This window comes from Pseudophryne corroboree, chromosome 5, assembly GCF_028390025.1.
Source record: "Pseudophryne corroboree isolate aPseCor3 chromosome 5, aPseCor3.hap2, whole genome shotgun sequence".
Lineage (NCBI taxonomy): Eukaryota > Metazoa > Chordata > Amphibia > Anura > Myobatrachidae > Pseudophryne > Pseudophryne corroboree.
The window spans coordinates 178,927,670-178,952,627 of record NC_086448.1 but is presented as its reverse complement, the minus strand read 5'-3'; the positions used below and the strand labels follow the sequence as shown (position 1 = coordinate 178,952,627).

Below are 24,958 nucleotides of genomic sequence, written 5' to 3'. Positions count from 1 at the left end.
CCTCTGGGATGACGATCGACTCCCAGCAGCAACAACAGCAGCGCCAGCAGCAGTAGGCATTACACTCAAGGATGCATCGGAGGAATCCCAGTCAGGAGAGGACTCGTCAGACTTGCCAGTGACATGGCCTGCAGGACTATTGGCTTTCCTGTCTAAGGAGGAAATTGACACTGAGGGAGTTGGTGGTGTGGTTTGCAGGAGCTTGGGTATAAGAGGAAGGGATTTAGTTGTCAGTGGACTGCTCCCGCTGTCACCCAAAGTTTTTGAACTTGTCAATGACTTCTGATGAATGCGATCCAGGTGACGTATAAGGGAGGATGTTCCTAGGTGATTAACGTCCTTACCCCTACTTATTACAGCTTGACAAAGGCAACACACGGCTTGACACCTGTTGTCCGCATTTTTGTTGAAATAATTCCACACTGAAGAGGTGATTTTTTTTTTTTGTAATTTGACCAGGCATGTCAATGGCCATATTCATCCCACGGACAATAGGTGTCTCCCCGGGTGCCTGACTTAAATAAACCACCTCACCATCAGAATCCTCCTTGTCAATTTCCTCCTCAGCGCCAGCAACACCCATATCCTCATCCTGGTGTACTTCAACAGTGACATCTTCAATTTGACTATTAGGAACAGGACTGTTGGTGCTCCTTCCAGCACTTGCAGGGGGCGTGCAAATGGTGGAAGGCGCCACCTCTTCCCGTCCAGTGTTGGGAAGGTCAGGCATTGCAACCGACACAATTGGACTCTCCTTGGGGATTTGTGATTTAGAAGAACGCACAGTTCTTTGCTGTGCTTCTGCCAGCTTAAGTCTTTTCATTTTTCTAGCGGGAGGATGAGTGCTTCCATCCTCATGTGAAGCTGAACCACTAGCCATGAACATAGGCCAGGGCCTCAGCCGTTCCTTGCCACTCCATGTTGTAAATGGCATATTGGCAAGTTTACGCTTCTCAGACGATTTTAATTTTGATTTTTGGGTAATTTTACTGAACTTTTGTGTTTTGGATTTTACATGCTCTCTACTATGACATTGGGCATCGGCCTTGGCAGACGACGTTGATGGCATTTCATCGTCTCGGCCATGACTAGTGGCAGCAGCTTCAGCACAAGGTGGAAGTGGATCTTGATCTTTCCCTATTTTGCCCTCCACATTTTTGTTCTCCATTTTTTAATGTGTGGAATTATATGCCAGTAATATATCAATAGCAATGGCCTACTGTACTGTCTGTACTAATACTGCTGGTCACCAAAATGCTGCACTGTCCTACTATATACTGCTCACAACAATGCAGCACAGATATGGATACTTGAAGTGATACGGAGCTGCAAGATACAGCAATGGCTGACTGTACTGTACTACTGTATATGTATACTGGTGGTCACCACAATGCTGCACTGTCTTACTATATACTGCTCACAACAACAATGCAGCACAGATATGGATAGTATACTTGACACATAGCTGCAAGATACAGCAATGGCCTACTGTACTGTACTATATGTATACTGCTGGTCACCAAAATGCTGCACTGTCCTACTATATACTGCTCACAATAATGCAGCACAGATATGGATAGTATACTTGACACAGAGCTGCAAGATACAGCAATGGCCTACTGTACTGTACTATATGTATACTGCTGGTCACCAAAATGCTGCACTGTCCTACTATATACTGTTCACAATAATGCAGCACAGATATGGATAGTATACTTGACACAGAGCTGCAAGATACAGCAATGGCCTACTGTACTGTACTATATGTATACTGCTGGTCACCAAAATGCTGCACTGTCCTACTATATACTGCTCACAATAATGCAACACAGATATGGATACTAGTATAGTTGACACAGAGCTGCAAGATACAGCAATGGCCTACTGTACTGTACTATATGTATAATGCTGGTCACCAAAATGCTGCACTGTCCTACTATATACTGCTCACAATAATGCAGCACAGATATGGATAGTATACTTGCCACAGAGCTGCAAGATACAGCAATGGCCTACTGTACTGTACTACTATAATTATATTATATACTGGTGGTCCCCACAATGCAGCACACTGAGCACAGATATTTGCAGCACACTGAGCACAGATATGGAGCGTTTTCAGGCAGAGAACGTAGATATTTGAAGCACACTGAGCACAGATATTTGCAGCAAACTGAGCACAGATATTTGCAGCACACTGAGCACAGATATGGAGCTTTTCAGGGAGAGAACGCAGCCACGTCCTCTCCGTTCAATCTCCAATGCACGAGTGAAAATGGCGGCGACACGCGGCTCTTTATACAGAATACGAATCTCGCAAGAATCCGACAGTGGAATGATGTTCGGGCGCGTTCGGGTTAACCGAGCAAGGCGGGAAGATCCGAGGCTGCCTCGGAATCGTGTAAAATAGGTGAAGTTCGGGGGGTTCGGATCTCAGAGGACCGAACCCGCTCATCTCTACTATATATATATATATATATATATATATATATATAAAACATACAGTGCATCTGACTATATGCTGATATACTTACACATACAGGAGTAGGACATTCACTTACTGTACTTACAAACACACACACACACACACACACACACAGCATACATACTCATAACACATGCATACACACATAGCAGTCACACACAAAACACCACAATGATAGAAAGCATAGCTCCCCCACCACGCTGTAGTACACGGGTCAGGGTTATTCTCTTATTACCTCTGTGCAGGACGCACTGTAGTCATATTCACTCAGGTTCTTTGTTCTCGGTGGTTAGAAGATACCTTCTTGGCAAACAAAACGGGCAACAATATTTAACGGCTGAAGCTTTATTCTTTTGAAGTAGAATGAGGTAACAGTATAACTCTTTGGTATAAATCTTAAATCAATAATAAGGGCGGGATGTACTAATCTCTCCCGCTGCGGTATTAGGGTTATCTCTGCGCTCCCGGTGTTTACTCCTTGTTAGCTGTTCTCCTCCCACTGCCCGGCCCTACCCAATGCTCCCTGTAGTTTCCGCGTCACACTAGCCATCACTGCGGTCTGCCTAATCACCGCCACGGCCACTGATCCCTCTGTAGCGGTTATTCAGCGCTGCGCTCCCCCTGTCATTGAGTCACGCATGCGCAGTAGTCTCTGTTTCCTACTACTGCGACTACTGCGCATGCTTGACTCACTGACAGTATAAGTCCAGGGGTACTGCCGTATAAGTCCAGTCCAGTGGTGCTGCCGTATAAATCCAGTCCAGTGGTGCTGCCGTATAAGTCCAGGGGTACTGCCGTATAATTCATGGGGTTACTGCCATATTAGTACAGTCCAGTGGGGCTGCCATATAATTCCAGGGGTACTGCCATATAAGTCCAGGGGTACTGCCGTATAAGTCCAGTCCTGTTTTGCTGTCGTATAAGTCCAGTCCAGTGGTGCTGCCATATATGTCCAGGGGTGCTGCCGTATAAGTCCAGTCCAGTGGTGCTGGCGTATAGGTCCAGTCCAGTGGTGCTGCCATATAAGTCCAGTGGTGCTGATGGTATAAATCCATGGGTACTGCCGTATAAGTCCAGGGGTACTGCCGTATAATTCCATTCCAGTGGTGTTGCCTTATTAGTCCTGGGGTACTGCCATATAATTCCAGTCCAGTAGTGTTGCTGTATAAGTCCTGGGGTAGTGCCATATAAGTCCAGGGGTACTGCCATATAAGTCCAGTCCAGTGGTGCTGAAATATAAGTCCAGTCTAGTGGTGCTGCCGTATTAGTCCAGGAGTACTGCTGTATAAGTCATGGGGTTACTGCCGTATAAGTCCAATCCAGTGGTGCTGCCGTATAAGTCCAGGGGTACAGCTGTATAAGTCCAGTCCAGTGGTGCTGCCGTATAAGTCCAGGGGTACTACTGTATAAGTCCAGTGGTGCTGACCTGTGCTGTATATTATTTACTCCAAATAAATGTGTTATTCATATTTAATCCAAATAATTTATTACAGGGTTTGTCCTGTGTGGTGTAGGGGTATGCTCTCCTGTGCCGCATATTGTCATATAACTCCAGAAAAATAAAGGAGAACAAAAATTTGGAGGATAAAATAGAGAAATATCAAGAACCACTTCCTCCTACTGCTGCTGTTGTCGCTGCTGGGAGTCGATCGTCATCCCAGAGGTGAAGTCGGAAGACTTGCACTATTTCCAATAAGCAATTGACTGTCCAACAGTTCTGTGCGAGGAGGATGAAATATGACAGCAGTCATCCTGTTGCAAAGTGGATAACTGTGGCCTTGTCAGCTATGTTGGTGTTAGATGCGCGTCCGGTATCCGCCATTAGTGTAGTGGGATTTAGACAATTGATGGACAGCATGTGCTGTTTGGAGCCTAGTTTTCAAAAGTGCCATCCTGTCTGACACTGCAGTGCCATTCCTAGATGGGCCAGGTATTTGTGCCGCACACTTGTGTCGCTTAGCTTAGTCATCAAGCAACCTCAATGCACCTCTTTTTTCTTTGCATCATGTGCTCTTTGGGGCTTAGTTTTTAAAAGTGCCTTCCTGTCTGACACTGCAGTGCCACTCCTAGATGGGCCTTGTGTGGTTTGTGCTGCCCACATGGGTCACTTAGCTTAGTCATCCAGTGACCTCAGTGCAACCTTTTGGCCTAAAAACAATATTGTGAGGTGTGAGGTGCTCAGAATAGACTGGAAATGAGTGGAAGTGAATGTTATTGAGAATAATACAGTAGGTTGAAAATCACCCCCAAAATCTGTGATTTTAGCTATTTTTATGTTTTTTCAAAAATCATCCAGATCCAAAACCTAAACCAAAATCCGAAAGGGTGGTTTTCGTAAAACCAATCCAGATCCAAAACACAAGCGGGGATCCAGATCCAAAACCAAAACACGAAAAGTGCCCGCCGCACATCTCTACTACAAACATAATTTTTTTGTATTTCCTCATTTATAAATGATTTAATACTCTATGGGGGGAATTCAAATGTTTGAAAAGTCAGTTGGGTGTCTGTTTTTCCTACCTAATAGACAGAAAAAAACAGATACCCAACCGACTTTTCAAACATTTGAATTCCTCCCTATATATTGCAAACCTCTCCTAACTTATTTTCATTCTAGTGAGAAATGAACAGTGTATAATAATTTGTCAAGTATTTCAGAGTGAACTAACTGGGTTTATTTATATTCCACTGTACACCTGGACAAGTTACACATGAATTGTGTTTGTACGTTATCACTCACTGTTACAGTGTGTATGGGGGCAGGCAGCAGGGCCGGTTTTAACCGGTGTGGCGCCACGGGCAAAAACTAGGGGCGTGGTTTCATACGGGGCGTGGTCAGTTACGCTCCCATTTGTGCCCCCTGTAGAGTAGCACAGCTGAAAGAGAAATAAAAAAAAATAATACTTACTATCCCCGCTCCTGAATACCAACCGCTGCAGACCTCAGCCGGCGCCGCTCCTCTCTTCGGATCTATGGGAGAGACGTCATGACGTCTCTCCCATAGCACAGCATAGACACTAGAGGTCAATTATGACTCCTAGCGTCTGTGCCAGTCCCACAATGCTGTGCGGTGCACGATGAAGTCATTGTGCACCACACAGCAAAGGTCCTCTCCACGAAGGGAAACTAGACGCTTAGCGTCTAGTTCACTTCACAGCGGGGGACCAGCGGGGGACACAGCGGGCAGCGGGGGGGGGCAGAGTAGCGGATCTTGCCATGGTGCGGCACCCTCCAGAAGGCGGCACCCCGGGCAAAAGTCCTGCTTGCCCGTGGCAAGATCTGCTACTGGCAGGCAGCTATGGTGGGAGGTGAACCAATAATCCGCCTATTAATTCACATTAGGAGGGTGTATTTCTTTTACATTTAAATTGACCTTACTTTTATTATCTTTTCATTATTCTTTCTACTTCTCTCTAAACCTAACATTACAATCTGACGCGATAACAGTACCAGCCAAGTGCATTTACTTATTCTGCGACTGAATAAATTCTGTACTCTGGAACTGACAGATGTACAGTATGGCTTTGGCATAAAAAATGGGATGACATTAGGCATCTTGACATGGGGCCTAATTCAGACCTGATCGTAGCGTGCAGGGCTACGATCAGGCACACTGACATGCCGCGATGCTTTTGCACATCAGGAGTATCTCCCAGCAAGCGCAGCTTTTGCGTGCTGGCACCGAGCTACTTGTCGCTGCATGGGTCGCAGCGGCTGCATGTGACATCACGCAGCCGCTGTGGCCCACCGCCTGCACAGTCCGGCCAGAGGCGATCGCTAGGCAATGACAGCCGTCGGCTGTCAGCCATGCGCCGGCACATTGCGGCGCATACGCACTTCTGACATGATCGCTGGGCTGCTGATCTCGTCCATATTTGCCTGCACTGCTATAGAGCCGGGTGACGGGGGGAGTGAAGAAACTTCACTCCCCTGTCACTGCCCCACCGCCGCCGGGTCGCCCGCCAGCCGTATCCGCCGTTGGGCAGTTCGGCGGCGGATCGCATAGTGTGTAGGGCCCTTAACACTATATTGATTTATTTGTAGGAATACATCATTGTGTCACATTAAAGTGAGCTTAAATGTTTGCAAACCTGACTTTCTTTTTATAAATTACAACAATTAAAAACATTTAAAATACAAACATTGCAACTATTCAAAATTGTGATATAAATCATATATTTATTTATTTATTTGCAGCTGGATTCCACTGGTGTAGTGAAAGTATTATTATTGCTGCTAATCCAAAAATGAATCTGGGGAGCACTGGCATTTCTATAATGGGCGCAGTGTGTGCGGTGCACACGGGCCCCTGAGTCCAGAGGGGGCCCCCACCGCACACGCTGCACCCATTTTCTGAATACTCACCCCTCCAGAGTCCCGCGGCGACGTCCACGCCGGTGTTAAAACTCTGTGAAAATGGCCCAGCGGCCATTTTCACGGAGTTCTGCTCTAGTTCTGCTCTAGTGCTCAGACTCTCAGCGCTGCCGGCAGAGAGGAGGGGGCCCGAATGGAGGAGGCTGCACCCGGGCCTCCTCCTCTCTTAAAGCGCCCCTGCTGGGGAGAGGACTGTGTGCGCTCATAGATGTACTGTAAATTAGGTAATACTCATGGACTCTGGAGTGCTGAATAACATATTTACTTGGTTTCACATCAGGAACTGAACTGACTAACAAACAGGAAACTCCCTCTCATCATGCAGCCCCAGGTAGTGTCCCATCCTGCAGGATCCTAGCAGGATACACATCTACATCCCTCCCTTCAAGAACATAGCAAAAGGGTAACAAAGTGTAAGGAGAATAACAAAGAGGAAGATAATGGGTGAGGGGAATTTATGTAACATAGTCCTGGAATCGGGAATTAGGTTTGCATAAACGTCCTGACTTGGTGGTATACAGGTACGTCATGGATGGCTGTTCATTGAGAGTAATGGCTGGAGGTGCCAGAATGTGGTGTGGTGTGAGGAGGGTCTCTGACATCCACTGTTACACTTGGTGCAGTAATAGTCCCCTCAGGTAGACTCAGCAGGTAGCGACGATTACGCTCATACACAGTTCCATCTGCCTGAACAACATAACTGTTGGACTGGCTGGGTTCCTTTAAGATGGTAGCAGGCTTGTCATATCCTCAAGTGGTCTGTATTCGAACAGCTTCTCCTGGAAGCAGCTGAGGGAGGGCATGCACTGTACGGTCATAATTTCTTTTATTAAACATGCACTTAGAGGCAAGCGCCATCTGCACTTACGTCTGTAATTGAGGTTGTAATTGATGTTTAGTAAAGGGAATTTTGGTTCTGGTGCGACGTGATAATAACCGTTGGGCAGGGGATAGTATTCCGTCCCGTGGTGTGTTGCATAGGTTTAAGAGCGCTAAAAAGATGTTAGTCTGGTCTCGTGTGCATTTCTCCAATAGATGTTTGGCTGAGCGGACAGCTCTCTCTGCAAGCCCATTGAATTGTGGATATAGTGGACTGCTGGTGATGTGTGTGAAATCCCAAGTGCAAGCAAACATCTTAAACTCATTGCTTGTGAACTGTGTGGCATTGTCTGTGATAAGTTTCTGAGGTATTCCATGTGTAGCAAAGTATCCTTTAAGCTTGGTAATAATAGTGGAGTGGGCAAATGATCAATCTCAAACCACCCTGAGTAAGAGTCTACAAGAACTAGGTACTCCTTACCACTCTATACAAAAACATCAGCTGCAGTGATGGACCACGGAAGAACTGGGATGTCATGTGGACGCAGAGGCTCATGTGGTTGGGGTACATGAAGAGACGCACATGGGCCACAATCAGAGACCTCACTCTCAAGGTCATTGAATATGGTGGACCAATAGAGCAGTTCCCTGGCCCTGCGCTTTGAGGCCTCCAGGCCGGGGTGTCCCTGGTGCAATTGCTTGGTGTAGTACTTTGTAAGGTGTAGGGTATAACAAATCTCTGACCTTTTAAGATGATCCTGTCTAATAGAGATAACTCATCTCGCATGGCAAAGAATGGGCGTAAGTCTTTTGGAAGTTCCTTGGAGGACTGAGGCCAGCCTTGCAGGACAACCTGAGATAGACGTTGACACAAATCATCTGCCAGAGATTCTCTTTGCAGCTCCTCCAGGCGGGCAGAGGACGGGATTTGCACAGACATCACATCATAGTCATTGTCAACCTGTAGAGGAGCAGAATGGGGAAGGAATGCTCTGGAGAGGGCATCAGCCACAAACACTTCTTTGTCACGTTTGTAGACGACGTCTAGGTGGTACCTCTGTAATTTAAGCATCATCCTCTGGATACGGGCAGATGCACTATGCAGAGGCTTTTTCATAATGGTTATGACAGTGACTGGCCGGCCATAGATGAAGTCATGGAATTTGTGGCAAGGAAAACCAGTGCCAGCAGGTCTTTTTCGATCTGCGTATAACGTGTTGTGAGGCGTCAGCAGAGATAACCACCAGCAAATGTACATTGAAGTACTGCAGTACAGGAGGGCTGGTGAGCGTGCTCTTCAAACTCGACACCGCAACATGGTGTGGTTCAGAGGCATAACTAGGGTTTTCAGAGCCCAGGGCAAGATGAAGAGTGGCATACCCCCAAAAAATATATAAAATAAATTAGGTATAAAATCAACTATGTGTGCACACCAAAGGTGCGCCACAAACAATGGGTGTGGCCACGCACCAGAAGGGGCGTGGTCACATACCAGAAGGGGCATGGCCACTGAAAATGGGGCGTGCTAACATGACTATCACCTACCCCCTGCACCACCTCTCAGCACACTATCAGCACCCCCTGCTTCATATCTCAGCACACTATCACCTACCCCTTGTGTCATCTCTCAGCACACCTTCATTCAATTTTTGCACATTACAGCAGTAAAGTTCCCTATTTACACAGTACACAGGTAGAGTCCCATTTTTACACAGAACACAGGCAGAGTCCCCTTTATACACAGTACACAGGCAGAGTCCCCTTTTTACACAGTACACACAGTGGCGCACACAGGGGGGACTTCTGAGTACCCAGAAAACCCCCCCCCCCCTGATGGACCAAATTTTTATTTTTATCTCAGCTGTGGTCCGAGGTCCGGCAACTTTAGCCCCGGCCCCTCACGGCTATATGCCGCGATTCACGGGTCTGTTGGGAGAGGGCGGAGCCAATATGATGAGATTCTTATGTAATTGCGTCACATTGGTCCTACCCCCTCCCCGCCGACCCACGGCATTTAGCCATGAGTGGGCGGGGCTACAATTGCAGGACCAATTATGCCATGGGGCATAATGATGAAACGTGCCCCAACCCAGCGCTGCATTAATGACGCCTGCGGCATCCTCTTCCCTCAGGGCAGGGCATTCTCCAAAAGTTAAGTGTATTGTATGTGGTGTGTAAGTGTGTATACTGTATGTGTGTTTGTGTTCTATGCATGTGTGTATATGTATGTGTTCCATGTGTGTATACACTTTAATTATGCGTACGTGTCCTGTGTATGTATATGTATGTATTGATGTGTTCTATGAGTGTGTGTATTGTATATATGTATGTTTGTCTGTTCTATGTTTGCGTTTGTCTATGTGCATGTGTTCTATATAATTATATATATCTGTGTGTGCACACATAGAAGGATCACCCCCCCCCCCCCCCCCATTCCCCATGAATCCTGTGTTAACCCTTTAGCGGGGTATCCTGTGAGCAAGATCTAGTGTGAGAATTGTATAAGTAATAGATAGAAGGACATCTGGGGGATCCTCGGTTTCCTTACTGAAAGGCTACTTGCTGGGCATTGCTGTAACCAAAGTAGATCTTACTAGGCATTACTTTTGCTGTCGGTAGCTAATTAGGCATTTGTGACTCTAATGGGTATCAGAAAGGGTACCTCCAAGGGTACCTTCCATCACTTCTCTGCCACCTCTTTTCTGTATCCTTCTTATGGCTATAAATATGTGTTTCATGTAATATCAAAATTATCCAGAAATAATTCACATAAGTTAGAGAGATATCAAATAATCCATCCACAGAGCAATTTTGTGTCTTATTTAATGGTACAGAAGATACACGCAATAAATGTATCTGCAGATGATATATGGAGACAAGCATAGGCAAACATAGGGGGGATTTCCAGTTGCCCAATGTTCCGCAGAGTGTGAAATTGTGGATTGCATTTAGAAACCTCCCTCTAGAAATCCTGCGTTTGCCCCTGACACACAGTGCCAGATGAAGGGCTTATGCTAATAAACCATGGTGTGCCTAGGCACAGAAGAGAAGCCAAGAGAAGCATGGCTTCATCTGTAATTGCAAAACAAGGAGAGATTTTCACTGACCTGTGTGATAAAAATAGTGTCAATACCTTGAAGATTAAAATTGACACCAGTGCCAAGTGCAACGTAATGTCCAGGACTCTGCTGCACCAAACTAGCCCTCAGGCAACAATAGACCACACAGACATTATAAATTTAGTGGCATATGGAGGTCAAATTATCAAAACTGTAGGCACCGCCGCTATCGAATACACGTGTGCACCATTGCTTTTCCACATAATACTATAGAAAGTGATGTTAGACCACTGCTCGGACTGCCTGGCAGTATTTGTCTTGGGTTGATACATCGTGGGGCCGGAAGTACACCTGATACAGAAAGATACCCCAGAGTTCCATGACTCCGTGTTCTGGCACTGTAGGGCATTTGTGTATCTGGCACTGCGGGGCAGTATGTATCTGGCACTGTGGGTCAATATGCTGAATAACACATTTACTTGGTTTCTCATCAGGAACTGAACTGACTAACAAACAGGAAACTCCCTCCCCCCCCATCATGCATAGCCCCAGGTAGAGTTATCCTAGGGTCCTAGGAGAATACACATCTAAAGTGCTGCAGGGTGATTACATCCTTAAAGAGTGTCATTTGGAAAGGCGATGGAGGTTTCACTATAGCTGTGTGAGTTAAATAAGGAGTTTTTATGTGTAGATGAAGTTTGGTTGAGGTTGAGTGAAACAAATCAATAAATTGATCTTTAGATGATATTTGTATTCTAGAACAGGGTTCAAATATGATACAGAGAATGTTTGAATGGTGGCTGATGCAGAGTAGTACATTCGTCTGTCTGCGTAGTGTAAAATATACAAACTTGCACTGCAGATGTCCACAAGAGAACGCATGCATACTGTATGCGCTAGATAGAAGCACCTAGTGGCTGCTATTGGGAAGGTGCAACACGGGATGCAGGGGGATGGTCAGTGCAGCCTGACTACAATAAGGACGTGTTCATGTAAAACATTATTGTAATTATTATTATTAGAATTATTATCATTATTATTAACCTTTATTTATATGGCGCCAAAAGGGATCTGCAGTGGCCAATGACAGAGTACATAAATAAGCGAAACAAGAAAACAATTACTTACAGTTCAAGACAATATAGGACAGGTACCAGGTATATTACTATAGCTGCATCAGAAGACAACACTATCAGGGTGGCAAAAAAACTGAGGGATTTGATGCCGTTGAAGGGAGTATGGAGTAGAAGATAGTTTAAGTAAGAGAAGGAAAACCACATGAGGGAAGAGGGCCCTGCTGGTGAGAATTTACATTCTAAAGATGAGGGGAAGACAGACAGGGGTGAAACAGATGGGGTAGACCAGGGCTGGCCAAACCAGTCCTCGAGATCTACCAACAGTACACATTTTCCAGACCACCTAGCTGGTGCACAGGTGTAGTCATTACTAATTAAGATGTGCTGCATTCATTCCTAACTGACAATTCTACAGATCTCCAGGAGGCCTGGAAAACATGAACTGTTGGTAGATCTCAAGGACCGGTTTGGCCAGCCCTGGGGTAGACAGTGAGCATGGAACAAAGGGCTTAGGATAAGACTTTGCTGGGTTTGATGAAGTAGCGGGTCTTGAGAGTCCATTTGAAGTCTTGTAGATAGATATATATATATATATATATATATATTTAGAGAGAGAGAGAAGAAGGTGCTAAAAAGGATCTTAAGAAAACTATATATAATGCAAAACACATTTTAGCCCAGGACAGGTTCAGGAATGCCGTTCCTGATTATGCCATAGTTCACAGGTTCTCAAACTCGGTCCTCAGGACCCCACACAGTGCATGTTTTGCAGGTAACCCAGCAAGTGCACAGGTGTATTAATTACTCACTGACACAATTTAAAAGGTCCACAGGTGGAGCTAATTATTTCACTTGCGATTCTGTGAGGAGACATGCAAAACATGCACTGTGTGGGGTCCTGAGGACCGAGTTTGAGAACCTGTGCCATAGTTAATTACAGGTTCAGGAACAGCGTTCCTGCTGAAAAAAGCATTGAGTATAGCACCATTACTAGTTCAAAATAAATTAAATGTACTTAGCTTTTCTGCTATAGGCACCTCTTGCTTGTGTACCCATCACCTCTTTATTCAGAGCTTAGCCCTCATTCCCTATATTTCTGTATTAGGCAGCTCTGTTGATTAAAGTTCCCTTAATAGCACTCACCCTTAATAGCACTCAACTTTGTAAATTTATCTCTGGTTTCTAACTAGCATAGACATGGGCCAAGTATAAAGTATAAACCAGCAGTGTGCAATTTCCATGAAGGCATTAAAATGAGCTACACTGTCCTCAAAGCTAAAAGTTTAACATTATACAGTATTTCCTAAATGTCAGTATGAGACGATCAGGGATGTCAGGCATTAAGATGTTAATGTTTACCCCATTTGATAGCTCCTTCTCACCAGCTTTTGTATCGCTGTGTATACTAACTATGGCAATGTTTATGTACATATTCTGTCACATATTATATGTACAGTATTCTTAAATGTCACAGGACAGGGTAACCCAAATGCTCCTATTTACAGTCACCTGTTATATTGCTGAGTTCAACCCTGGTCTGGACAGATATGCTGGACCATGTCACACACAGTAATCACAATGCAGGATAGGCTGCGACAGTCTCCGGAACAGTCAGATGCAGTGAAGACCAGAAGAATTATACAATGGGCAGTTGTGGCACAGATGTGTGTTTATTTGTTGAAAGTGAGAGAGACAGCATTGTGCTACAGCAGTTATCAGCCATCTTGTATAACAGCAGCCATTTTAGAGATGTTTCAGGCCTCATAGTGAATTATAAGTAATGCTGACATTTCATAAGTTAGTAAGAATCATCTGTTAAATACAAGGTTACCAGAACATACTGTGAAACAGTCTCATTACCAAGGACATGGGGGGGGGGGGGGGTGTAAGCACAGAGCATTTACTATGAGATTGTATGTTTCTTTGTCTTACAGCAATGATTCTTTTGTTTTGCTTATGACGTAAAAGTGTGTGTGTAATCACCTTTTTTGCCTATAAGAACGCGAAAATAATAAACTGAAGGCAGTCTCATTCTGCTAACATACCTTTGTGTGATGTCTCCCAGTTTATTGGTAATGGTATTAGACAGACAACTGAAGGCCATTGGTACAGGAGGATATCTCCAACAAAAGTAACTTAACCAGAGTTCCGGTTGGACTTGATGCAGTACCTCAAGGAAGCACCTGTGAGGATAAGCTGAAAGTAGTAGATAGGGAAGTTTATGTGGACTTTTTCTTTACCTGCCAAAAGTGCAGTGCCTGGTCATCCATTAGGCCTATTAGTCTGCAGCCTAGGGCTCCAGGACTTGGGGGGCTCCATACATTTAGTAGCTGGGGAATAAAATGAAGGCATAATTCATTCAATGTTGTTGATGGCTGTACAGCTTAATTCAAGTAGCTATGCAGACATCTCAAGGCATTGTTGAGGGGAAAGTTCTTAAAGTGACTACCAGATGGCGTGCCTATGTTACTGCTAAAACCCTTACTTTATGTACATATTCTACAGCACCATCTGGGTTGCCTGAAGAGCTTCATGTAATTATCTTTAGAATCGTCCTTGCCTTCCCCAGAAGCCAAAGTCTCCTTTAAAACATCATTAGTTGCCAAGATAAAACATGGCAGTAGTACAACCTTTGTTACCTGCACATGTGCAGTATGAATGGCATTTCCTGAGCATGCATACAAACTGTGCTCTCTGTATAGCAGGATTACGGTTGGTGCTACAAGTGAATTACCCTAGTGCGTCTGGAACCCTTAATCAGGCCCTTCAAAAGCAGGAATACAATGAGCTTAGTCTCTGCCACATGGGGAGAGGCATGAATAGCTTGGCTCAGGAGCTAGGATTCCATGCTGAAGTGACTGAGACAAAGACACTGCAATTTAATTTGCACAATTGCGCATAATTGTCCACCAAGTGCATTTTAAGATACCGCCCATGGAAACACCCCAGTAGATGCCTTCATTCCTACATCTGGGAAATGCACCTCATTCTGCAACATCTAAGGACAAGAACTAATAGGTCAGAAGTGGGTGCATATACAGTACATGTATTTATTAGTTTTGGTTAAATACTGTACTGACTGCTTATCAGCTGTGTTTCTAGAGAGGAGGGGACCCGTGTGCAGACTCCGTGTGTGGGCCCCCTCCTCTCCTGTAGCCATCACCGCTGCTGCTAGCGCTCTCATTGCTGAGACTCTGACACAATGCCAGAGTCTACAGCGCATGCGCAGGACTCAGAGAAATGGCCGCCGCACCATTTTTCCGGAGTCCTGCGCATGCGCTGTAGACTCTGGCACTGTGACAGAGTCTCTAGAGCTCAGTGCGCTAGCAGCGGTGGTGATGGCTACGGGAGAGGAGGGGGCCCACAAACAGTCGCCGATGGATGCCGGAAAAGTAAGTATAGAAGAAATGGGTGCAGTGTGTGCAGTGTGGGCCCCCTCTGGGCCCAGGGGCCCGTGTGCACCGCACACACTGCACCTATTATAGATACGCCAGTGCTGCTTTTGTATATAGCCCCTAATACTGCCCAGCTTTATGTTTAGACTGCCGTTTAGAGTTCAGCCACCTGCAGTGCAAGATTGATTTCCCAAGGTGTTAATTTGCTCATTCTTTTTGGTTTGCTCCAAACTCTGAATCAGTCCATGTGTGTTTTTACTCTGACTTTTACAATAGCCATTTTTAATTATCTAGGTTTAGTTCAGTTGCTAATTACTGAACCAGTGGTGTAGGTCATACTTACTCAGTCTCCTGGAATGTCCAGGAGATGCCTGGATTTTGGTTAGTTCTCCCACAATGGAGTATAGCCTCACATCATCATCATCATCACCTCACCACCTCCTAAGAATTGCAGCTTGCACAGTGGGAGGGGGACATAATAACATGATCCTTTCGCCACTGCACCTGCTTCCTGGACTCCTGTGGGAGAGCACAATAAAACATTGTAGATAAAGTATGGTGTAGACAAAGGTGTTGATGCAACATGTGAGAAGGGCCAACTTTACACCATGAACCAGTAATAAGTCCCTTCATGCATGCACTTACTGTACAGCTATTTTTATCCACGTTGCCTGTGTTTCAAAGTGGATCATTTGTCCCTGTAAGAGGTGCCAACATGTATCAGTTTTACAACTGTGCATGCTTTAAAGCAGAGGTTCTCAAACTCGGTCCTCGGGGGCACACACAGTGCATGTTTTGCAGGTAACCCAGCAGGTGCACAGGTGTATTAATTACTCACTGACACATTTTAAAAGGTCCACAGGTGGAGCTAATTATTTCACTTGCGATTCTGTGAGGAGACCTGCAAAACATGCACTGTGTGTGCCCTCGAGGACCGAGTTTGAGAACCTCTGCTTTAAAGCCTAAAGCATGCAAGTACAGAAAAGCAGATTCATACACAACTCAACTGTGACTTCACGTGCAGCTGAAGGAGCTAACTTGGTGGTAACTGGGCTTACACTTGCAGCTGAAGGAGCTAACTGGGTGTTAATTGGGTTTTCACTTGCAGCTGAAGGGGCTAACTGGGTGGTAACTGGGTTTTCACTTGCAGCTGAAGGAGCTGAGTGTTTACTGGGCTTTGACTCACAGCTGAAGGGGCTAACTGGGTGTTAACTTGGCTTTTACTTGTAGCTGGAGGGGCTAACTGGGTGGTAACTGGCTTTCTCTTGTAGCTGAAGGGGCTAACTGGGTGGTAACTGGCTTTCACTTGCAGCTAAATGGACTAACTGGGTGGTAACTGGCCTTCACTTGCAGCTGAAGAGGCTAACTGGGTGGTAACTGGCTTTCACTTGCAGCTGAAGGGGCTAACTGGGTGGTAACTGGCCTTCACTTGCAGCTGAAGAGGCTAACTGGGTGGTAACTGGCTTTCACTTGCAGCTGAAGGAGCTAACTGGGTGGTAATTGGCTTTCACTTGCAGCTGAAGGGGCTAACTGGGTGGTAACTGGCCTTCACTTGCAGCTGAAGAGGCTAACTGGGGGGTAACTGGCTTTCACTTGCAGCTGAAGGGGCTAACTGGGTGGTAACTGGCCTTCACTTGCAGCTGAAGAGGCTAACTGGGTGGTAACTCGCTTTCACTTGCAGCTAAAGGGGCTAACTGGGTGGTAACTGAGCTTTCGCATGTAGGCAAAGCTCAGAAAGGGTGTGTCAGAAATACGGCCTATGCTTACACATCATTTTGCACTCTCCTCCCCCCACTCTCCTGTTGCAATTGCACAGTTAGGATGATGGCTGTTACAAAACCAGGCGAACGGATAGTGGGCAGCTGCTGCATAGATGTATACCACGCTTCACACTGGCAAATATGTCCACAAGGTGGGAGCAATTGTGGTTGCTGCTAAGCCCCATTGTGACCCAAACAGCTGCACAACAGAACTGAACAAAGCTGTAACACAGGCTGCAATCCCTCTTTTACGTTATTCTATTCACCCTACAGTACTTTGAATCTTCCCCTTGTTCCCTTTCATGTATTATAGCAATGCAGCAACCTTTGTATATATTAGAGGAGCGTAGTGACTAAGGGGGTCATTCCGAGTTGATTGCTCGCTAGCAACTTTTTGCTGTGCTGCGATCAGATAGTCGCCGCCTATGGGGGAGTGTATTTTCACTTTGCAAGTGTGCGAACGCTTTTGCAGCTGACAGCACAAAAACGTTTTTTGCAGCTTCTGAGTAGCACTGGACTTACTTAGCCGCTGCGATCACTTCAGTCTTTTTGGTCCTGGATGTCAGACACCTGCCCTGCAAACGATTGGACAAGCCTGCGTTTTTCCAACCACTCCCAGAAAATGGTCAGTTGACACCCCCAAACGCCCTCTTTCTGTCAATCACCTTTGCGATCGGCTGTGCGAATGGATTCTTCGTTAAATCCATTGCCCAGCACCGTTCCTCTTTGTACCCGTACGACACACCTGCGCATTGCGGTGCATATGCATGCGCAGTTTTGCCGAGATTTAACCTGATCGCAGCGCTGCAAAAAGTTGCTAGCAAGCGATCAACTCGGAATGACCCCCTAAATAGAAACGGAGAGGGTTAAACATCTGAGGCTGGGAATGGTATTGTGGGTATCAGGTGATAGGATTATCCAATAGGGATACAGGGATAGAAGGGGTAATTTCATTCATTAGGACTAGCTGGAGGAGGAGGAGTTAGCCTCTTTCTTCTGGTCTTAGGTGGGTTAGTGTCTAGTATGTGCTGCTGTAGTTTTGGCTTGTATTCTTGGCACTCACTGCACTGTAGTGTTCCCTTTCTTAAATACATCAGCTAACATTGCTGTGCCTTTTGCTTTGTGGTGCTTTCAGCTTCCCCTTTGTGGTTGCCAGCTGCTTCTTTAATCCCCCCACCCCTTATGCCTCCTGCCTTTGTCATGGCCGCCCACCCCCTTCCTCGCTGCTCTCCCCGTGGCCCGGCTCATTACCACTCGGGCCGGGCAGCGGCGCGGTCCTAGCCGGGCCTGCTCCCCCCTCACCTCCTCCATCCCGCGCTGCCGTCTTGGGGCCCACGAGCACACGCCCATCACGGGCGCACGTAGTTGCGGATGTGACGGTTCACACCTGCACCTCTACAGCTGGTGGGTCGGCCTGTGGGCCGCGGCAGCAGGGCAGGTGCAGGTACCGGGTCTTGGTCTGCTGCTTCCCGGTCCCTGGTAGCTCCGGCACAGGAACGTGCGCTCCCGCTAGTCCACACAGTCTTTGGCAGGCGTGCGAGCCCCCTGCAGGTTGGCGGGGGTAGCTCCCATGTCGCTGCCAGTGCGTGCACATAGCTTAGATGGGTGCTCTGCTCTTTTAGAGGGCTGGGGCTCCGCAGCTGGTGGCCATTTCAGAGAGGAGGGGGGCGGCAGAGCCGTGACAGGGCTACAGGTGCGGTTAGCTGCCATCAGAGTCCCCTGGGGCGTTCTGTGGGAAGGCTTGGCTTGAATACTGCTGGTGGCCCTGATGTCCGCAGTTAGCCCTCGGGTGGTAGCTGCTCACTTGCGGCTGGTGTGGTGGACCCTGCTCCGTTTAACCCCTCTGCTAGGCGTGATGGGTGGGGCTGTAGGGCTGGCAGGGATGGCGTAGGTTCTCAGTATGGTGATGCTGTGTGGGGGTCTGGTGGCTGTTTTTGACCCTTTGGCTTTGTCTGCTGCTCTTTCCTCCATGGCTTAGGCGCTCGCTCCCTTGACGTCACATGCTGCGCCGGGATCTAGTGGTCCCGCTCGGGTTAGGCGCGGTGTTCAGCCTGTTTTTCGAGATGCTCACCCCAGTGTTTCTCAGTTTTTGCAGGCTTTTAGTGATATGGGGTCGACCATGGCCCGACTTGGAGGTGTGGTGCCTGCATCTGCTGGGTTTGGCACCTCTCCCGCTATGTTGCATCCTTTCCGGCTGCCCAGCTTTTGGGCTCCAGGGCTGGTTGGATCTTCTTTTTCAGGTGCCGGGGTGGATGTGGATCTGAGTGTCCTTGCCAGCAATCAGCAAGGATCGTTATCGATGGGGGATCAGCCTGGACCATCAAGTGAGGAGTCTGTTGTGTAAGTTTCGGGCTCTACCTCCTCTTCCCGCTCTGGGTCTAGCCTGTCTTCCTCTTCTTCCTCCTCCTCTACTCTTAGGTCTTCCATTAGCAGTGCTGCCCAGGCGCGTAAGCGCACAGCTAAATATGCTAAACAGGAGGCGGAGAGATGCGCAAATCGTACTAAGCGCAGGCGAGTCGCTGACATTTCCCGGAGGGAAAGGAAGCGCCGTAACTTGCCAGGAGTGGTGCATTGCGACAATACAGCGGTGTGGCGCGGATTTCATGAGAGCTGTCGTAGGAAGATTCAAAAGAGGGATTATGTGGATATGTTTGTTTTTACAGATGAAGCGAAGAAAGATTTTAAGGCTTCTAGAGCGAAAGGTGGTATTTGTGTCGAGGTCTTTAAATCATATGATAATTGGTTGGCTGGTTTTTGTGTGTTTGCTGCTCGTTATCTGGAGAATTGGCCTGGCAAGCATATGAACGTAATTATGTACATTCACATGATCCACGGCATGCAAGGTAGGTACAAAGGTGTGTGGCGTGTGTATGATGAGCAGTTCATACGGAAGCAGGACTGCTTACCGGTGATGGATTTTGGGTGCAAGGATCTGGAGGTGTGGCTAGATGCTACTAGGGCCCAGGAGGTAGTGAAGGATGTTTCTCGGGCTGGCCAGGATACTCCGCAGTCGGCTCATGGTGTTTTGCGTGCATTTGGGGAAACCCCATTGGCGCGGCGGTTCAGGGTTTCCAGACGTTCCAGGTGCTGGCTCCTGCTAAAGGCAAATGCTTTGCCTTTAATAATTCTACCTGCCCCCCTTGGCCAACGGTGTCGACACCTGCTTGCGCTGTGGCGGCTCCCATCCCGCGGCCACTTGCATTTGGGTTAGTCGCCCAGTCGCTAGGGCTGGGAATCCCACGCTGGGAAAACCTGCGACCGTTGCCTCCGTTAAATAGAGCCCCCACCCCGGTCTGTGTTGAGGCCATGCGCAAATTGTTGGGGTGGTATTGTGATAGAGAGGCTGCGGATTTTCTGTTTAATGGTTTTTGTTTTTGGTTGCTGGTCCAAGGGGACATTTGTGTGGGGGCTCACAGGAACCTGCTGTTCGCCCGTTCTCTCCCTGATGTTTTGCGCTGCAAGGTTGATAGGGAGATTCAGCTAGGGCGCATGGTGGGCCCTTTCTCGCAGACCCCACTGGAGAATCTAGTTATTTCTCCAGTGGGTGTTGTTCCTAAAAAGGCGCCAGGGAAGTTTAGGCTCAATCAACATTTGTCTTACCCATTGGGATCGTCGGTTAACAATGCCATACCTTCCGAGCACTGCTCGGTGGTCTACCAATCATTTGACGATGCTCTCTGTCTAGTGAGGAATTACGGTCCTGGGGCCCTCATGGCTAAGATCGACGTTGAATCTGCTTTCCGTCTGCTTCCACTGCACCCCGACTCATTTAGATATATGGGTTTTCAGATTGGTGAGGAATATTTCATAGACAAGTGCTTGCCTATGGGATGTTCTGTTTCCTGTGCCTTTTTTGAGAAGTTCAGCACCTTCCTGCATTGGTGCATGGAGTTTTCTTCAGGTGGCCATAGGATTGCCCATTACCTGGATGATTTCCTTTGCATGGGACCGGCTGGTTCTAGTCACTGTGGTGACCTTTTGCTCAGCTTGCCCACGCTTTCTGTAATTTCGGACTACCGATAGCGGATGATAAAACGGAGGGTCCTCTCTCTTGCTTATCATTCTTGGGGCTTCAAATTGACACTGTGCGGGGTTTTTGCTGCCTACTACAGGATAAGGTGGCCAAGCTGCGCGATGTCATTGCGCAGTGTGGTGCATCGCGTAAAAAATAACGCTTCAGCAGGCTCAATTGCTTTTCGGTCTGCTGAATTTTGCCTGCAGGGTCATACTTATAGGTCGGCTGTTTTGACGTATTATTGGAGCTGGCCATAGCAGCGGTCTCCAGATCCCATCATTTGATCAGGTGGTCTTCCGAGATTAAACGAGACTCGAGGATTTTAATGGTGTTATGATCTGGCCGGTCCCTCCTGTCAATAATTTTTGTTTGAAGTTGTTTACCGACACTGTTGGGGCATCGGGTTTTGGTTGTTACCTTGTTGGGACCTGGTGTGCAGCCTCACAGCTGGTTTGATGGCGGTTTGACTAAGGACCTTTTGCTCTTGGAGTTGTTCCCCATCATGGTGGCCATGGAAGTTTGGGGCGCACGTATTTGCAATCGCAGCATCTTGTTCAGGTGTGATAATCTGTGCATGGTACATGCGATTAATAATCAATGGGCTAAATCGCTGATGGTGTTACGCATTTTAGCGCAGCTGGTACTGACCTATTTGCGCTACAATGTGCTGTTTAGGGTGCAACATGTTCCGGGGGTTGATAACGAGGTGGCCGATACGCTCTCTCATTTTCAATGGGAGAGATTCCGGGCACATGCCCCGAATGCTGATGTTGTTGCGGTGCTCTGCCCTTCATATGTATGGCAGGTTACCGAGCCAGCTTGGAGGGGCTAGCAGAGCATTCCATCGCTCCGAGTACCCTCTGGAATTACCATCAGACTTGGGCTGAATAGGAGGTGTTCACCAGTGAACGGGGGCTTGCAGGTATGCGCGGGCATCGGACGATTCTTTCTTTTATTTGGATGCTCTATGTTTCTGGAAGATCTAGGGTGGTTGTCTCTAGATACCGTGTGGGTATTTCATTTTTTGCGAAGTTGAAGGCCATTAAAGGTTGGGATCAGGAAGTCCTGGTTGCCCCAGATAGTAGGCACCCCATCGAGGCCTTCTCCCATCTGTTCTCGGGGCAGTTGCTATCTCAGTTAGCTTTTTCTATGGCATACCATGGCGCTTTTCAGGTTTCGGAGTTGGTCACCCCCTCCAAGTGGAAGGATGCGACGATGCTCCATTACGACATGCGTGTAGGTGCTGAGTTGTTATGGTGTAGAGTGCGTCACGCTAAGACCAATTAGATGTGCAGGGGAAAAAAGGTGTAGAGTTTGGATTGTGGGTCACTCCTATGTTTACTTGGTGGATCAGTTTGTGGCATCGAATGGGGCTCCGCTTTATGCTGGCCTTGATGAGACATGGTGGATAGGTATGAGAGGTATGCATTGGTCGGATTTGAAGTCGGTACTTTTGGATAATGTGACGCGGCATGGTTTGCCTGCAGTTTTATACCTAGGTGGTAACAATCTTGAGAAGGGGTCTACATTGGAGTTGCGTTTTGTCACTTTGGAGGATTTGATGCTTGTCAGGAAGGCATGGCCGTCCTGCACTTTGGTGTGGTCTTTTGTTGTGCCCAGTTTATTTTGGCATGGAGTGGCTGATTGTCGGGCCATTCACGAGGCCAAGAAAAAGCTTAACTCAGCTGTGGCTAAATGGGTTCTGGCTAATGGTGGTGCCGTGGTACCGCATGAGTGGATCAGATTCCGTTATCATAATCTTTACCGGCCCGATGGGGTGCATTTGGATAAGGAAGGTTTACTTATTTTTCTGGAGGATCTCTTTTTGCTGGTATCTTCTGTGAGATGGAATTATGGCGGCGGAGCGAAGTTTCTGGGACTAGGAACTCCGCTTGTGGCGAGAGAGAACGGCGGGTTACCTGTCTTAGGTCATAGATGGATTGTTTTGTTGATTGATTCATAGTTGTTTGGTGCGCTCACCTTCGTTGACTGTGTATAATGGCTGGACCACCTAGACGGGGGCAGCGACATCACCCAGACGGGTGTGTAGTCATGGTAGAAGGTTGAGTGGATACCTTTTTGTTGTTAGTTTGTTTGGAAAGTATGTTGCAGTTTTATGATTTGAGGAATGAGTTCTAGCCATTCTTTCTTTGCCTCCATTATCTAACCATTTTCTTTACAGCTAGTTAAGGTTTACAGTTGTTTAAATAAATCAGCTAACATTTATCTGCCAAATCTAAGTCTCCATGTTGTTATTTAATATAAAATAAAGTGTTTGGGTTATGATTTATGCACAAGGTCATTCATCAGCCGTTAGAATGTTTATGTGCCAGCCACATGAACTATCTTGACCACTTTTTTATACTGTATATTGTGAAACTATTAGAGATATTCATATGAATAAACTGCCAGCGGATCTCCTAGCACCCAGCCTTACACACAGTGACACCATGTCAAGTTATTTTCAGATAACATCATCACAGAACTCTGGATAAAGTATGCATTGGTATTCAGAGATGACTTCCAGCAATGGGGGAAATGAGGGGTGTGTGTGTGTGGGGGGGGGGGGGGAGTGGTAGTTGGGGTACAGGGGTTTGGCAATGCTTCCATGTCTATTCCTCTGTGGCGAAAACAAACAGAAAATAATTAGTAAGATATAGGGGTCTACTTTAAGCCTTGGATGGAGATAAAGTGGACAGAGATAAAGTACCAGCCAATCGGCTCCTAGCTGCCATGTCACAGACTGGGTTTGAAAAATGACAGTTATGAGCCGATTGGCTGGTACTTTATCTCCATCCAAGGCTTAGTAAATAGACCCCCTCAATGTAATCCCGTCCTGTCTGCCTGCCTATTCTGTATCCTGTAAACTCATATAATTGCTCACACTTGTGGTCTTCACAATGGAACGTTGCAGTTTCTTGCAATCAAAATAAATGCTCCTATTTCTTAACCCTGTAGCTGCCAGCACTGACAATAGAGCAGCTAATGTATTGGACAGTATATGGCACCGAGGAGCCAATGTAATGTTTGGGCCTCAACAGGCCTACTCAGTGTGACTGTATATTTTGTTTTTTCAGCATCTGTTAAAATTCGTAGTTATATCAAAGCAGGATAAAAAGATTGTATATGTAGTTGTGGCAATTGTATCTCATTGTCCAAAAGAAAAGATGTGAAAACTGCGTTGAATTTTATTTAGGATGGTACAAAAAAAATCTGTGACTACCATTGTGATTTCTACCATTGTGAGACTGCAATCTGTGACTTTCACCATTGTGAGGCAGCAATCTGTGATTTCTATTATTCTGATGCTGCAATCCGTGACTTACATATTAGTTACATAGTTAGTGAGGTTGAAAAGAGGCAAAATTCTCATTGGGTTCAACCTGTTTTACCATTGTGATTTTTACCATTGAGAGACTGCAATCTGTGACTTCTACCATTGTGAATCTGCAATCTGTGACTTCTCCCATTGTGAGGCAGCAATCAATGACTACTAGCATTGTGAGGTTGCAATCCGTGACTTCTACCATTGTGAGGCTGCAATCTGTGACTTCTATTATTCTGAGGCTGCAATTCATGACTTCTACCATTGTGACTTCTACCATTGTGAAGCTGCAATCCATTACTTCTACCATAGTGAGGCAGCAATTCGTGACTTCTACAATTGTGAGGCTGCAATCTGTGACCTTTTCCATTGTGAGGCGGCAATCCGTGACTTCAACCATTGTGAGGCTGCAATCCGTGGACTTCTATCATTTGAGGCTGCAATCCATGACTTCTACAGTTGTGACTTCTACCATTGTGATGTTGCAATCCCTGACTTCTACCCTTGTGAGGTTGTAATCCGTGAGTTCTACCATTGTGAATCTGCAATCTGTGATTTCTACCATTGTGAGGCTGCAATCCATGACTTCTACCATTGTGAGGCAGCAATCTGTAACTTCTGCCATTGTGAGGCAGCAATCTGTGGCTTCT

The 24,958-nt window shown here is 46.7% G+C and overlaps 1 long non-coding RNA gene across 2 annotated transcripts in view; it reads right to left on the bottom strand.

The window, feature by feature from the left end:
- The window catches only part of LOC134928902 (uncharacterized), a 98,333-nt gene extending 79,844 nt beyond the window's left edge, over positions 1-18,489 (bottom strand). Inside the window, exons 1-3 of one of the 2 annotated variants that reach the window (XR_010178111.1) lie at positions 18,271-18,489; positions 15,552-15,727; positions 13,859-14,143 (exon numbers count right to left, since the gene is read on the bottom strand). This is a non-coding gene — a long non-coding RNA (uncharacterized LOC134928902). Of the gene's footprint in view, positions 1-13,464; positions 14,144-15,551; positions 15,728-18,270 lie in introns of those variants that run through there. The other variant, XR_010178110.1, reaches the window with a different exon arrangement.
- Positions 18,490-24,958: the final 6,469 nt, after the last annotated feature.